Here is a 13,102-nt window from a genome sequence, read left to right as displayed (position 1 = left end):
CGGACATGGCAAAGATTCAGACTAGCAGTAAGCAATGTATGATTAGCTTAAGATGTGCCAGGGCCCCTTCTCAAATGCTGCTGGCTGCTCTAGCCCTCCCAACAACGCACAGAGGAAGCCATTGCTTTGCTTGCTTGCTTGCTTGCTTGCTTGCTTGCTTGCTTGCTTGTTGGTTTTTAAGGCACCATTTCACCCATTTTCACACACTGAGCTATGGCAGGATTAGGTGAACTGGAGGCTTGTGACCCTCCATGAGTGAGGTGGTAGAATCTTTGGAAGGTGGCACGGCTTGCCTAGAGGAAATGGTTCTGGGAGGGGCTTATTTGGTATAGCCTGACTGGCTCTGGCCCAATTTCTTTTTCTTTTAAAGCAAGATGGGGTCTTACCACATTGCCCCAGTTGGCTTATAGCTCTGTTCAGTTTGCAGAATGATCTACCACAGTCATGCTTCTGGTTTGCAGGGGTAAATATTAAGTCTAACTAGTAAGTATGTAGCGAGCTAAAGGACTAAAGAACAAGTAGCAGATGAGACAGTGAAACTATGTATCTAATCAGAGGTTCAGGGAATCCAGTAGACACGCCCAAGGCAGCCTGCTAGAGTTCCCCTGGAGAACCCCAGCGGAGGACTGAGCTTTCAGCTTCTCTTTGTAAAGCCAGCATCTGTTGGAAATAGTTCATCTTCTAGCTGCCTCAAGGATGCAATGTCTTAGCACCTTTCACTGCCTGACATTTTTCCTCTTCTATTACGGATCCAGGTGGCTGGGGACAGGGAACTTTAAAGGACATTTGACATAAACATGTTTGGGTTTGGACGCGGTCCAGAGCCGGGTTCTCAGTGAGATGAGACTTTACCAATGCAGTGTCCTTTGAGCACCCCTCAAAGTCTTGCACCCTCCCCAACCTTGTCTTAAGTTCAAAACGATTCAAGAGGACAGAAGAGGAGGATTGGGGGCTACTGCCCCAAGGGACCCCTTGAAAGGTGCTCACTCTCTTTCTAAGGCCCTCTTAGCCTGTTTATGCACCCACCATGTATGTGCACACGTTCCAGAGGTAAACCCCCCATTCTCAATTAATGGGAAATAAAGGAAGATGGAGAGAGAGAGAGAGAGAGAGAGAGAGAGAGAGAGAGAGAGAGAGAGAAAGAGAGATCACATTCTAGGCTCTAAGCTGCAAAGAGAAGAGGTGGGTTGGATGAGACCCCCTCATCCAAGCAGCCCTCTTGCTTTCAGTTACCAGGACACTGACAATCATGGCTCATGCTGTCCTTCCTTCTCTGGAAGTGCTGTTCTCAGTCTAGGTGTCCTTGCCCACTGATGACTGTTGTCACAAGATCCATAGGCCAGGCCCATTGGAGGTGGCACAGGTGCCACTCAGGCACCAGGACCCTCTCTTGGTTTCATTTCTAGGTGCCCTACTTAAGAAGGCACTCTATGACTGGGAACTTACCCCTCTGTAGCGGAATACAGGGTACTTGGAGCTGTGGGTTATGGGACCCAAGGTGACACTGAATTAAACATGAGGGTGTCATGTTAAAAGTGGAACCTTGGGGATTGAGGAAATGGCTCTGCCACTACAGTCCTTGCCCCACAAGCATGAGGACCTGAGTTCAATTCCCAGAACCTATATAAAAAGTAAGCATGGTGGCACATGTCTGTAATTCCAGTGCTGGCAGGCAGGACAGGCAGATCCCTGTAGCTCACTGCCTAGCCAGTCTAGCTAACTTGGCAAGATCTAGGCCCATGGGAGACCCTGTCTCAGAAAACACAGTAGATGAAAACATGAAAGGTTGACCTCTGACCTATACACATGTGCACACACATTCACATACACAAAATAGAATCTTTGGCCAGGTAATTTCCTAGTGGTGTCCATGGGTTCAAAGGCCACTCCAAGGTCACCATGTCCCTTCTCAAATGTATCACTGGAAGGGGCAGAGTTGGCAGATGGAAGTATGGTCAACCTGTCAACCTGTCTGAATAGTGTGAACTCATCAGTAGGAAGGACCCAGTGGACATCCCTGTAGCTCCCTGGCCTCCTTGTCTTAAAAAGCCAAAAAACATAGCCAACACTCAGGAAGCTGAAACAGAAAGTTGAGAGTTCTAGGCCAGCCTGTTTTTTTTTTTTCAAAATTAATCTTAATGGAAAAGATAAAGATTATCGTAGCTTGTAAGACTTAAAGAAATAGAGACTGTCAATTCTATCACAGCCCATTTCTGGGAGAGCTTGTGACAGTGCTGTGGTGGTGGTGGTGGTGGTGGTGGTGGTAGAGTGGTGGTGGTGGTGTGTGTGTGTGTCATACATAAGGACCTTGCACATGATGCTGGCCTCTGAGTGCTATGCTGCTGATGGCACAGAAGGCAGACCAGGCCAGTGGGCTCTACAGGAACCCTAGGTCTAAGAGGCAGCTCCTGTCTCCTGTCACAGCTCTGTCCCCTGATGCAGCTAGCAAATTGCATCAGACCATCCTTGGTCTGATCTTAGGCCATCATCCACGGTCTTAGCTGCCATGCTGGAATGGAGGATGGAGGAAGTACACACTGTCTGTCTGGATACAGTGTGTAACAGTTCGTTGCAAATGGAAACATTCCCTTCTAGATGGAGGCTTTGAGGACTTGGGAATAAAGAAAATCACAAGGCTCAGAAGCTGGGAACTGACAAGAGTCATATGGCCCCTCCCCAAGGAGATATAGGTAGTAGCAGTTGCTGGAGAGACTCATGGGTGGACAGGACTGCCTGTGATTATCCACAGAGCTCTGTGGGTACAGCTTCTGCCAGTCACCACACAGGCTAGGGCACACTATTCAGTGGTTCAGCTTACCTTTGAGTCACTGTGTTCCTGTAAATGACCCAGTGAACTCCCTGGCTTGCTTATCTAGACTGGGTAGAGTCATTCTTATGGTCTGCCATTGTTCTGTGTGGGGTAAGTAGATGTCTGCTCATGTATCCCTAGGAAAAGTCACACAATAGTACCCACCCCAACGGCCATCGTTTGAGACAGTGTCCTCATGGGTTGGATACCTGGGTCTGAGCACTGAGGTACATGTAGGAGGAGGGACCTGCCATCACTCAGGGTCCATAGCCCTGGTGGTCTGGGCACAGTGCTGTCTTTCATTGTTTGGAAGGTGCACAGTTCTTTGGGGAGGAGAGTTGGGGACTTGGGTGAGACAGTCTCATTCTGGCCCAGGCTAGTCTAGAACTCATAATCCTTCTGCTTCATCTTCCCAAGCAACACCTCCTACTGAAGATTGTGGCTTCCACCTACCAAACTGGAGTTTAATGGACCGTTGTCAGGCACATCCTCTGTGCAGACAAAGACACTCCAAACAGTCTGGCAGCAACACCTGGAAGCAATACCCTGAAAACTGTCTGGAAGCAACAACCAAGAGCATCGCTGACACCTGGAAGCAACACCTGGCATCAGTAGTTTAGAACAGGATCAGGACCCAGACCTCCAGAGAACAGGAGAACCCATTGTCAGCAACTTCCTTCTGCATACTCAGGAAGTATTTCTACACATCTACCCCCACTGCCTCATGCTGCAGGTGACAGCTGTTTCAATTCCCAGAGAGAGGGGATTTAATGCCTCTCCCAGAAAGTCCACCCAAGGTCTGTGAAACAGTTCTGGGTTCCCTGACCAGGAATCGCTTTTCATCCCATCAATGGAGAAGTTAGGTGACCTCATGTCCCCCTCCCCACCTGGAGAAGCCAACCCTTCCCCTGTTTCCATTTTATGATCAGCCAAAGATTTCCCTGGTGCTGCCAAGAACTGATATTCAGAAATAAGTATGTAAATCCTTTGTAAATGTATGCTAATTACTTATTTTTAATTATAATGTAAATAAGTAATTACTGAATAATTTTAAAGTATTTACATGGGGGTGTGTGATTTAGACACTAACTTGTTATAAGATATAAAAACTATGAATTATACAGTAATTATGGCCCAATTTACATGCTAAGGCCAAACACAATTACGTAAGCCAGAGAAATGTAAACAATCAGGTGATTCTGCGGTAGTTAGAGGGTAATAAGTAAGCTGGTTCCCCCACAGCTGAGAGTGCTAGTGCGGCTGTGTGCCCCTTGGCGCAGGGAGCATGAGGAAACAGAAGCCACTTTTAAAAGGGGAAAATAAATTCATTAAATAAAGAGAAAAGAAGGGCCAGGGTGTGGCTCAATGGTTGAGCACTCCCCCAATGTGTGCACGGCTGGCCCTGGGTTCCATTTCCAGAACTGCAAGAGAAGCCACTGAACCTTGCCTGGGTGAGCTTGCCTGGGTGTTCAGAGGAAGCCCAAGCCTCAGAACGTGGCCTGCAGCCCCGTGGCCCCGTGGCCCCGTGGCCCATGCAGAGTGCCCTTGGTGTCCCCTCCTATTCCACACATATTTTACCAGCTTACAGTGATGTTCCTTAAATCCAAACCTTTCTGTTCTTACAGCCTCGATTGCCCGTGAGACCTGTCAGGTCACATTTGAAATTTCTGCCTCTTCCTTCAGGAAGCCTCGTGGGCTGTTCTGCCCAGCCCCAGAGGTCCGGCCATGTGCATACAGACCTCTAAACCACTAAAGCCACCATAATGAGATGTGTGTTTGGCTGTAATGCCAGCCCACTCTCTCCCTGCTAGCCCAGGAATCCCTGCAGGTCAAACCCCAAGCCTCCCTTTCCATCATTGGCCCAATGATGTCAGAGGCACTGAGGAGCTCAAGCATGGTGGGCTCACTGAGAGCAAGGGCCTGAGTGTGATGTCCCTAGGTGGGTCCAAGGTGTGGCCTCTTCTGGAGAAAGGAGCCTTTTGCTGACTCTGCAGGAGAAGCCCATGACTTTTGTTTTGTTTTCTCTGAGGCCTACTGATGACTGAGAGGAACTTGAGGAAAGAAGAATACAACCCTCCCTGTGTGGCCATGGGGTCTTCTCTCTGAACCTGTTAGTTTATTGGGCGTCTACTCTGACACAGCTCCCAGCCAAGGACTTGCCCTGCCGGTGGCACTTACTCTCAGGCTGCTGGAAGGAGGCAGAGGAAAGGGCCATCTACCCTGCTGCAATTTCTTGGAGCAATCAATGGGCCTGTGTCTCTACCCCGAGAAGTCCCCAGGAGTGTGACACTGCCTTAGTCACCACCAGTTGTCACACAATTTAGAGCCTCCAGAGACAGACAAATCTATATACAGATTCTCCCCCATCTTTTCCTTTTTCCCGGAGGCCTTGCTGATCATTTAGCACAGTCATTAGCTACGATTTAAGGGAGTCAGCATGGGACCCAAAGGATGGGGGGTCCTGCTGACCAGCCTCAGGACTACACAGAGGGGGTCATCTCAACCATCTCCCTGCATCGGAAGCAATGGCTCAGGGCTCAGTCAGTCATGAGAAGCCTCTCTTCTCTGATCCTAATGAATCACGATGTTGCTATTTGTCCCTGGTGATCACAGCTTTGTGTCTTGTCCCAGGCCTGCTCTGCCCCAGTCCCTGCAGAGGTAAGTTTAAACAGGATCAGAAGCTTCAAAAGTGGCACAACTTGTGCCCTTGGGCTTAATTCCAGCTCTAGTCTAGGATATGGGTCCCCCACACTTCAAATGAAAAAGGTCTTGGCAGACAGCATCCAACTCAGCTACTCTGACTGGGGAGGAAGCCAGTGGCTGGCACAGAGAGGCCTTGGCAAGGGGCAGAGCCACAGACATGATATTGCCAGGGCCTCGACCCCTCACACAGCTATCTTGCAGCCCAGGAAATCCCCCAGTCCCCTGGGTCATATTTTTTTTATGGCCATTGCTGGGTGCTATTCATTTTATTACACTTTTGCTGTTATTCTCGTCGTTGGTGCATAAGCAATGCGGTCAATTCCCTTTTACGTGCCCCGGCATTTCAGATTCATCGCCAGCCGGCGTGGCGCTGAGTGGTTACACGGTAGAGTGTTTGGCTAATAAAATACATAAAGCAGAGATAGGAAAATCAATGCCTTTGTTAATAACGCTTTGCCATCTTTCATGCAGGCTCAGGGAGGGGCTGCCCATCGAGTCGGCGCCAGAGACCCTCAAGGGACGTCTGCCCTGGGCACTGGGCGCCAGCTGGCCCTGCTGCCTGAGCCTTTCACCAAAGGGGACACCAGTCAGCTGAGGAGCCCCAGGCAGGTCCCTTCAGACTGCCCATTCCCTTTCAGTATTGTTCAGGTTCTAAGTCTGGCTGTTGAACTCCACAGGCCTCAAGGAACTGGCTATGAAGATGGCTGTGAAGATAACCAGCATCTAGGGAAATGGAGGCATCTCTGGCAGCACTCACCTGTGTTGTTCCTAAGACTTTACTGCAGCCTCTTTCTGAACTCACCACCACACCATCATAGCTCTGAACTCAACACAAAGGCATCCCTCTCTGGGTGGGGTACCTTGACTCAAGACTGTTGTATGTACTTCTTCATAACATTAATTTACTTATATTTGGGGGATGGGTGTGCATGTGGAGGTCAGAGGACCACCTGAAGGAGCCCGTTTTATCCTTCTACCATATGGGGCCTAGTGATCAAATTTCGGTCATCAGGCTTGGTGATCAACACCTTTACCCTCTGAGCCAGCTCGCTGACCCTAGAGACTCTTGTATGGTATGACCTGTAGTGTTTTCACTGTATAAATTTTCTCACTGTAATTGGAATGGTTTAATTAAGGAAAACAATGCCTCTTACTCCCTCTAACTTTGTTCCTCAGCACGTGTCAGCTAACGTCTTTGGACTGTATTGCGTTAGGATGTTTGATTTTTAAACACTCTTTAACTTTCCTATTTACAAAACTGTTATTGATTTTTGGCTCAGGAACAGGACAGGATTTCCCACAGTTACTGAAATAGCCCTAAACATACTTCCGACACTTCGTGCTATGTGCTTATGCAAAGCTATGTTCTCAGCACTGACGATGATCAAATCAAAATATTGATCAACTTTGAAAAACGTTAAACATGCTGCTTTTCCTGCGATGTCAGATATTCAGCCAACATTTCATTCTTCATGGCAAATGTAAATAAGCATGCACATCTCATCACAATGCAAATTTATCTTTAATAAGTCTTTAATAAGTGATAAAATTATATTTATACCAAGGACTTGTTTTTAAAATAAACCTCTTTGTGACTTGCTGGTGACAGATGCTAGAGTCACATACCTCCCTTATGTACCTGTATACTGAGGGTCATGTTACATTCCTCAGTTGTGAAGAGACTGTAATACAGAAGTTCAAGAAGTCCTGCTCTAGAGGAGCCACTGTAGCATTCTGACCTTCGTTTCCTTATTTATAAAATGAGACCAGTCAAATTCCCTCCCTTTGAGAGCTGTGGGTCCCTGGATAAAGCCATGCAATCTGCACAGACAGTTTGGGCAACATGCACAGGCCGCAGGCTGCAGGGGCCTGTCAGAGACAGCTAGGACATCTTTGGCTCCCAAGCTTGCTCAGCTTCCTGCATGTGGCGTCTATGCTGATCCCTCATTCAGAAGCTTTGGGGCTCCCACTCCAGGCCCAATCCTCAAAGCTTAGCAGCAACTTGGCTATTTTCCCCAGCCCTGCCCTGCCCTTCATTCTTTGGTCCTGAAAGCCCCTCTTCCAGCTCATCTTCCCCACCACCCATCCCCTCCCACCCCCTCTCCACCTGGCAGAGCTTGCACAGAACCCATGTCACCCTGTAGGCTCCCCCGGGTCTGCTTGGCTCCTATTCTCGGCTTAGCTTCTTTCTGGAGATCTGTTCAGCTGTCACAGGTCTCATTTCTGCCTCGGAGGATGCTGGAGTGGCTGGCATTTGGAGCTAGGCTGCTCTGTTTTAGCTAGCACACATGGCACGTGGCTGTATCCTTTATAGCCCCTAAAGTTCCCATGCCCACTTCCAAGATGAAGACACTGAGGGGAAGGCATGGCCTCAGGGAGTGCAGTAAATGGCCCAGCAGAGCCCCTAAACTAGTGCAGGACACACCAATACCGCCCCACCAGCTGGGAGAAGCCAGCGGTGGTACCTACCTCTGTCTCAAACCCTCCTCACTTCTCCCTCACTTGCCTCTGGCCTTAGACCCAGTGAGTCCACCTCTCTGAAGCTGTTTGTCTCAAAGGTAGGACAATATCAGCACTCCCCCTCCCGATGCTGGGCTAAGCACCAAAAGACCTCTCCCATCTCCATCCCCACCCTGGGGAAAGGATGTCACTAAATCAGGAAAGGTGAGGAAGGAGGAACGGCATGCTCATGGATCCATCCCTGGTGACTCCTTGGAGGACACAGGATGTCTTGGTTTCCTCCTCTGTGAGGTAATCACAGCTTACCTCTGGAGCTGCAGAAGAAAGGAGGAAACCGAATGAATGATCCGTGTGAGGCTCAGGCAGGCTCAGTGCATGGTGTACCTGTGGACATTAGGGGCTGGGTCAGCACTAGCCATCTCTCCTGTACCCTCCCCATCAGTGAGATAGCCCCAGGGTCAAACCTCAGCTCCAGCACACAGCCTGTCTCCCCAGCCCACCCCAGCATCCCTCCTCCATCACCATTCTCCCAAGCCTGAAGCACAAACACATAACTTAATCCCCAACATACCCAGGCCTGACGCACGGCTTGGCAAATATTAGACTTTATTAATTTAATTTAATTAAACTTTATTAACCTTTATTAAAAATAAACCCTCATTAAAATTCTCATTCGGGTCTCTGGCAGGGAGTGGAGAGCTGCTTCCTTTTCAGCTGAAACTGGAGGGGCCCTCAAAGGGCAGAGGTATCCAGTGGTCTCAAAAGCAGCTCTGGGTACCATGCCTTAAACTGCATGGCAGCTCTCCCCCGGAAGATTCCTGGAGATGACACTTTTGTTCTAGGACAGAAGAGCAGCTTCCAATGGGGAAAATTTAGGAGATCTAAAAAAATTAAAAAATAAAAGAACTCCAAACCCCAAAGAATTCTCTAGAAGCCAAATATCCAGGGGTCTGTCAGGAGAATGACTGCACTTCCCTACCAACCTAGAACATTCTAAAGACTAACACCTGCCATTTGACCACATGCAAGACTATCCTACCATGAGGTCCCACCCTGCCACTGTAGAGCAATGCTACCAAGCATGCAATGGAAAAGGAGCCCCACCTCAAGCCCCAAATAGGCAAATGATCCTGAGGAGGCTCATGGGGAAGCACATTCAACAGGCCAGCCTAGACACCTTCCCTCTTCTAGCTGATTCAGGACAGGTAGCCATGAAACACCTCCTCTGTGCTGGCTCTTGTCCTGAGTTCTTGGGAAAGTGAATATATACTATGCCCATTTTACAGAGGAGACTGAGACTCGGGAGGTGTGGGACCTTGTCCAAGACCACCAGGCTAAGTGGCAGAGCCAGACAGAAGCCCAGAGCCAACTCAGGGCAGCTGAATGCTGCAGATGGGTGGGGGAGGGGGATGTCTGCACCCAGGAGGGAGGCCGGAAGCAGAGCACAAACAGCAGCACTTCCAAGTTTCCATCTCTATGACCTTTGAGGGCCTGTCTCAAAGAGGCAACATGTGGACTCCATTTTGGCCATTGGCCAAGCCACCCAATACCTCTCTCTCATAAGGGATGGCACAAAAAAGACAATAAGTGAGCCATACTGGGTCACATGCACCAAAAGCTGCTTGTCAACGGTTCATGGACTCTAGAGAAAATATATAAAACCCAGATGAGGGAGGTGACTGGGTATCACAGAGGCAGGGATGATACAGGCTTCAGAGGGTGTTTGAAACGACACAAGGCACTCTACACACACGGGCTGGGGACATCAGCCAGCATTCCTAGAGGGCCTAGCATTAGCATAGGATGACTAGCCTTATAGCCTGTGCCTCCTGGTCTTGTGGACTGGGAGAAAGACCGTCATGAGGAAAACTGAAAAACTCTGACAGGGAGCATGAAACCAGGGATCCAGAGGAGGGCAGGTCAAACAGGAGTGACAGCCACCAGAGGGAGAGGTGTGGAGAGGTGTGGAGAGGGGAATGCTCCAGGGAGGCCCAGCCAGAGTGGGCCAGGCAGGCCTACAGTCCTTCAGAGAACAGAATTCCGCTTGGTGTCTTCTAGGAGGTTAGTTCACTCTGTGGCCATGGGACAGGAGGGAGGGAGGCATGGGAGGAAGCATACCAGCCCTGAGCAAGGACCAGCCGCAGCCACTGTATTAGTCACAGAAGCAGCATAAGGGAGGAAGTTTTTATTCTGGCTCCCAGGTTGAGGGTGCTGTCAATCACTGATGGAGAAGCCTTGGCAGCAGGAGCAGGGGTGGCTGGGGACACTGCATCCGGTCAGGAAGCAGGCAGATGGACGCTGCCACCACCTCTGTCTATCTTCCTGATTGAGTTTAGGACCCCAGCCTACAGAGCGGCACCACCCACATTTAGAATGGGTTTTCCCACCTCCACTAACTTAGTCTAGGAAATCTCTCAGAGACAAACTCAGAGCTTGTGTTTCCAGGGAGATTCTAAACCCCACTAAGTTGTCAATTATGATTACCCATCACAGCCATGAAGATGCTGGACCTGCGGGACAGTCTGTGTACCTGTTCACACATTCATTCACTCATTCTTCACTCATTAATTCATGCATTCATTTGGTCAGTCATTCATCCTTTCACTCATTCATTTGTTCCTTCCTTCACTCACTCCTTTATCCATCCATTCAGTTGGTCTCTTCATTCATTTGTTCAGTAGGCTCTGGGCCAGACCTGTAAGAAGACCCTTGAGGTCCCTGTCCTTGAGAGACTACAGAACAGTGGGAAAAGAAGAAATGAAAGTGACTCCAAGTGGTGGCATGTGGCAGAACAGAGGCCATCCCACAGCAGGGGTTGGTCTCTCATGACTGAGGAGAACTAGGCCAATGCCTGAAGTCTGAGAAAGCTCCTACTTACGCAGAGCCTAGGGTGGTCTCTGAGTGCTCCACCCAGACATCTACAGGCCCCAGGGCCTCCCCGTACCACAGCCCTGCTGAGAAGTGTCAGGAGTGGCTGAATGCTGCTCCTGCCTTGTGCACAGGCCCCTAGGCCTTAGCGTCTACAGTAAAAAATGAAAACCATTAATTCTGATGAGCTGACTTCCATCCTTGGGACCCACACAGTGGAAGGAGAAAACCAGCTCTTACAAGTTGCCCTTTGACTCCACACATGGGGCATGGCACCATGCTTCCCCACACACAGACATACAAACACATAAAAAATAAACACATGTGATAAGTTTTTTTAATGAAGACATCCCACTAAAAAAAATTTTTCAGTGGGAGGAGTACAATCTGTACAATTAACAGCACTCTGCAGAGGCCCCTGTGGTGGTCAGAGGTGTGTGGGGAGGTGTGTGGTTTTGTGGTCAGAGTCCACAAGTCCCTGACAAAGAAAAGAAGTCAAGGTGGGGACCCCATGAAGTATCCAGACAAGTCCCTGTGGTATGTGTATCCACTTCTGGATACTAACTGTACTGAGTTGGTCTTCAGTACATTTCAGGATTTCTAGGACCAGGACCAGGTCCCCAGCAGCACCACTGTCCTTGAGGCACAGATGGGCTCAAAAGGCTCCTGTCCACCATTTTAAACACGGTCCCTTTGAGAACAAGGACAGACTGGCTTGCAGGCCACATGGTGTGCCTAGGTGTGTTTGCACCAGAGAGCACATGTGATCAGAGCCCTGGGTCATAGGACCTCTGCCCCCACCCACAGTAAGTGCTTCCCTCACCCAGCTCCTGCAGAACACATCTGGGCTAGAGCTGTTACCCCTAGTAACACCAGTGTCCAGAGCCAGGGAAGACTAGGTTCAAGGGCATATCTTCTGATCCTTTCCCTGACTGAGTGCACACCTGGCTATCCCAGGGGATGCTTCCATGGAGAGGGGCTCAGAGCAGGTCTCAGAGAGCGGCTTTGTCCAGGTCTCAGCAATAGACTTTCCCTATGACCCTGACAGCTATGAGAACTAGGTCATCGACATAATCCTGGTCAAATTGGCCAGGCCCAGATTGGCCAGGCCATGGTCCCAGGCCTAATTATCCCACATTTGGTCAATAAACCATTAACACAATGTCTTAGATGTTAATAATCATTCATGAAAAAGTCGCCATAATTTATGAGATCAACGCTAGTTAGTAAAATTAATAAATATTTCATTCCGTGAGATTTATCCTGGCATGCTCCTGACAGGTAAATGGGGGCCTCTGGGCAGCCCTAGGGAGCCAGCAGCCAGGAGAGAACAGCCCAGAACTCACGTGGGCCAATAAACATTTACCTCAAGTCCTATCCCTATAAATCCACAGTCTGGACAAGGGTGCCCAGTAAAACCTGACTTAACATTATGTGCAGATCATTAACAATATTTATATAGCTGTCACCTCAGGGAGGGTTAACATCTCCAGGCAGGGCCTAGCAGGCGTGACAGGAGCTGGGGAGTGTGGGGCCAGGAGACCTCTCAGACCCCTGGAGGCTGATGTCTTTCTGTGATGTGACCCCAGCAAGCTTCTTGCTTTCCAGGGCAGTGGTTTCCTCATCTGAGAAACAGTTAGGGAGTCCCAAGAGTGGGGTTCATCATTCAGCCTAAAGGAGGCGCCCTGTAAAGAGAAATTGCTACAATACTTGTTCAAAGAGCCCTCGAGGGATGCTCTGGGGATGGGTACCTGGCCTGTGAAACTGAGAGTTGGGCATCGTTGATGTGTTGGCCCTTACTAACCTGTTCATACTAACTCTCCTTTTTCCAAAAGGAGAAACTGAGGCCTGGGTAGCAAATGCCTTGCCAGGGGCAGCCAGCTGGGGAAGCTGTGCTGAGGTTCGGGTCTGAGATTTTCTGCTGCTCTGTTTTACCACATGGCTCCTCCATTCTGGGAACCCTGCCCTTTCCCTTTCCTCTCCCACAGAAGGAGTCACTCTCTGAAGGACAGAAGCTACTGTGGTACAGCACTGAGGGTAGGCCAGGTGTGGTGGCTAAGCCTAGAGTCCCAGAATGTGAGAGTTGGAGATAAGAGGCTCAGGGGTTCAAGGTTATCCTCAGCTCTAAAATAAGTTCTAGGGTAGCCTAGGCTAAGAGGCCCTGTTTCAAAACAAAACAAACGTAAAACCAAAACTAAAGCCAAAAACAGAGAGAGAAAGAGGAAGAGAGGGAAAGGGAGAGGGAGAGGGAGAGAGAGAGGG

The sequence above is a fragment of the Grammomys surdaster genome, unplaced genomic scaffold, assembly GCF_004785775.1.
Source record: "Grammomys surdaster isolate TR1022 unplaced genomic scaffold, NIH_TR_1.0 126133, whole genome shotgun sequence".
Lineage (NCBI taxonomy): Eukaryota > Metazoa > Chordata > Mammalia > Rodentia > Muridae > Grammomys > Grammomys surdaster.
Note: the sequence above shows the minus strand (reverse complement) of the source record.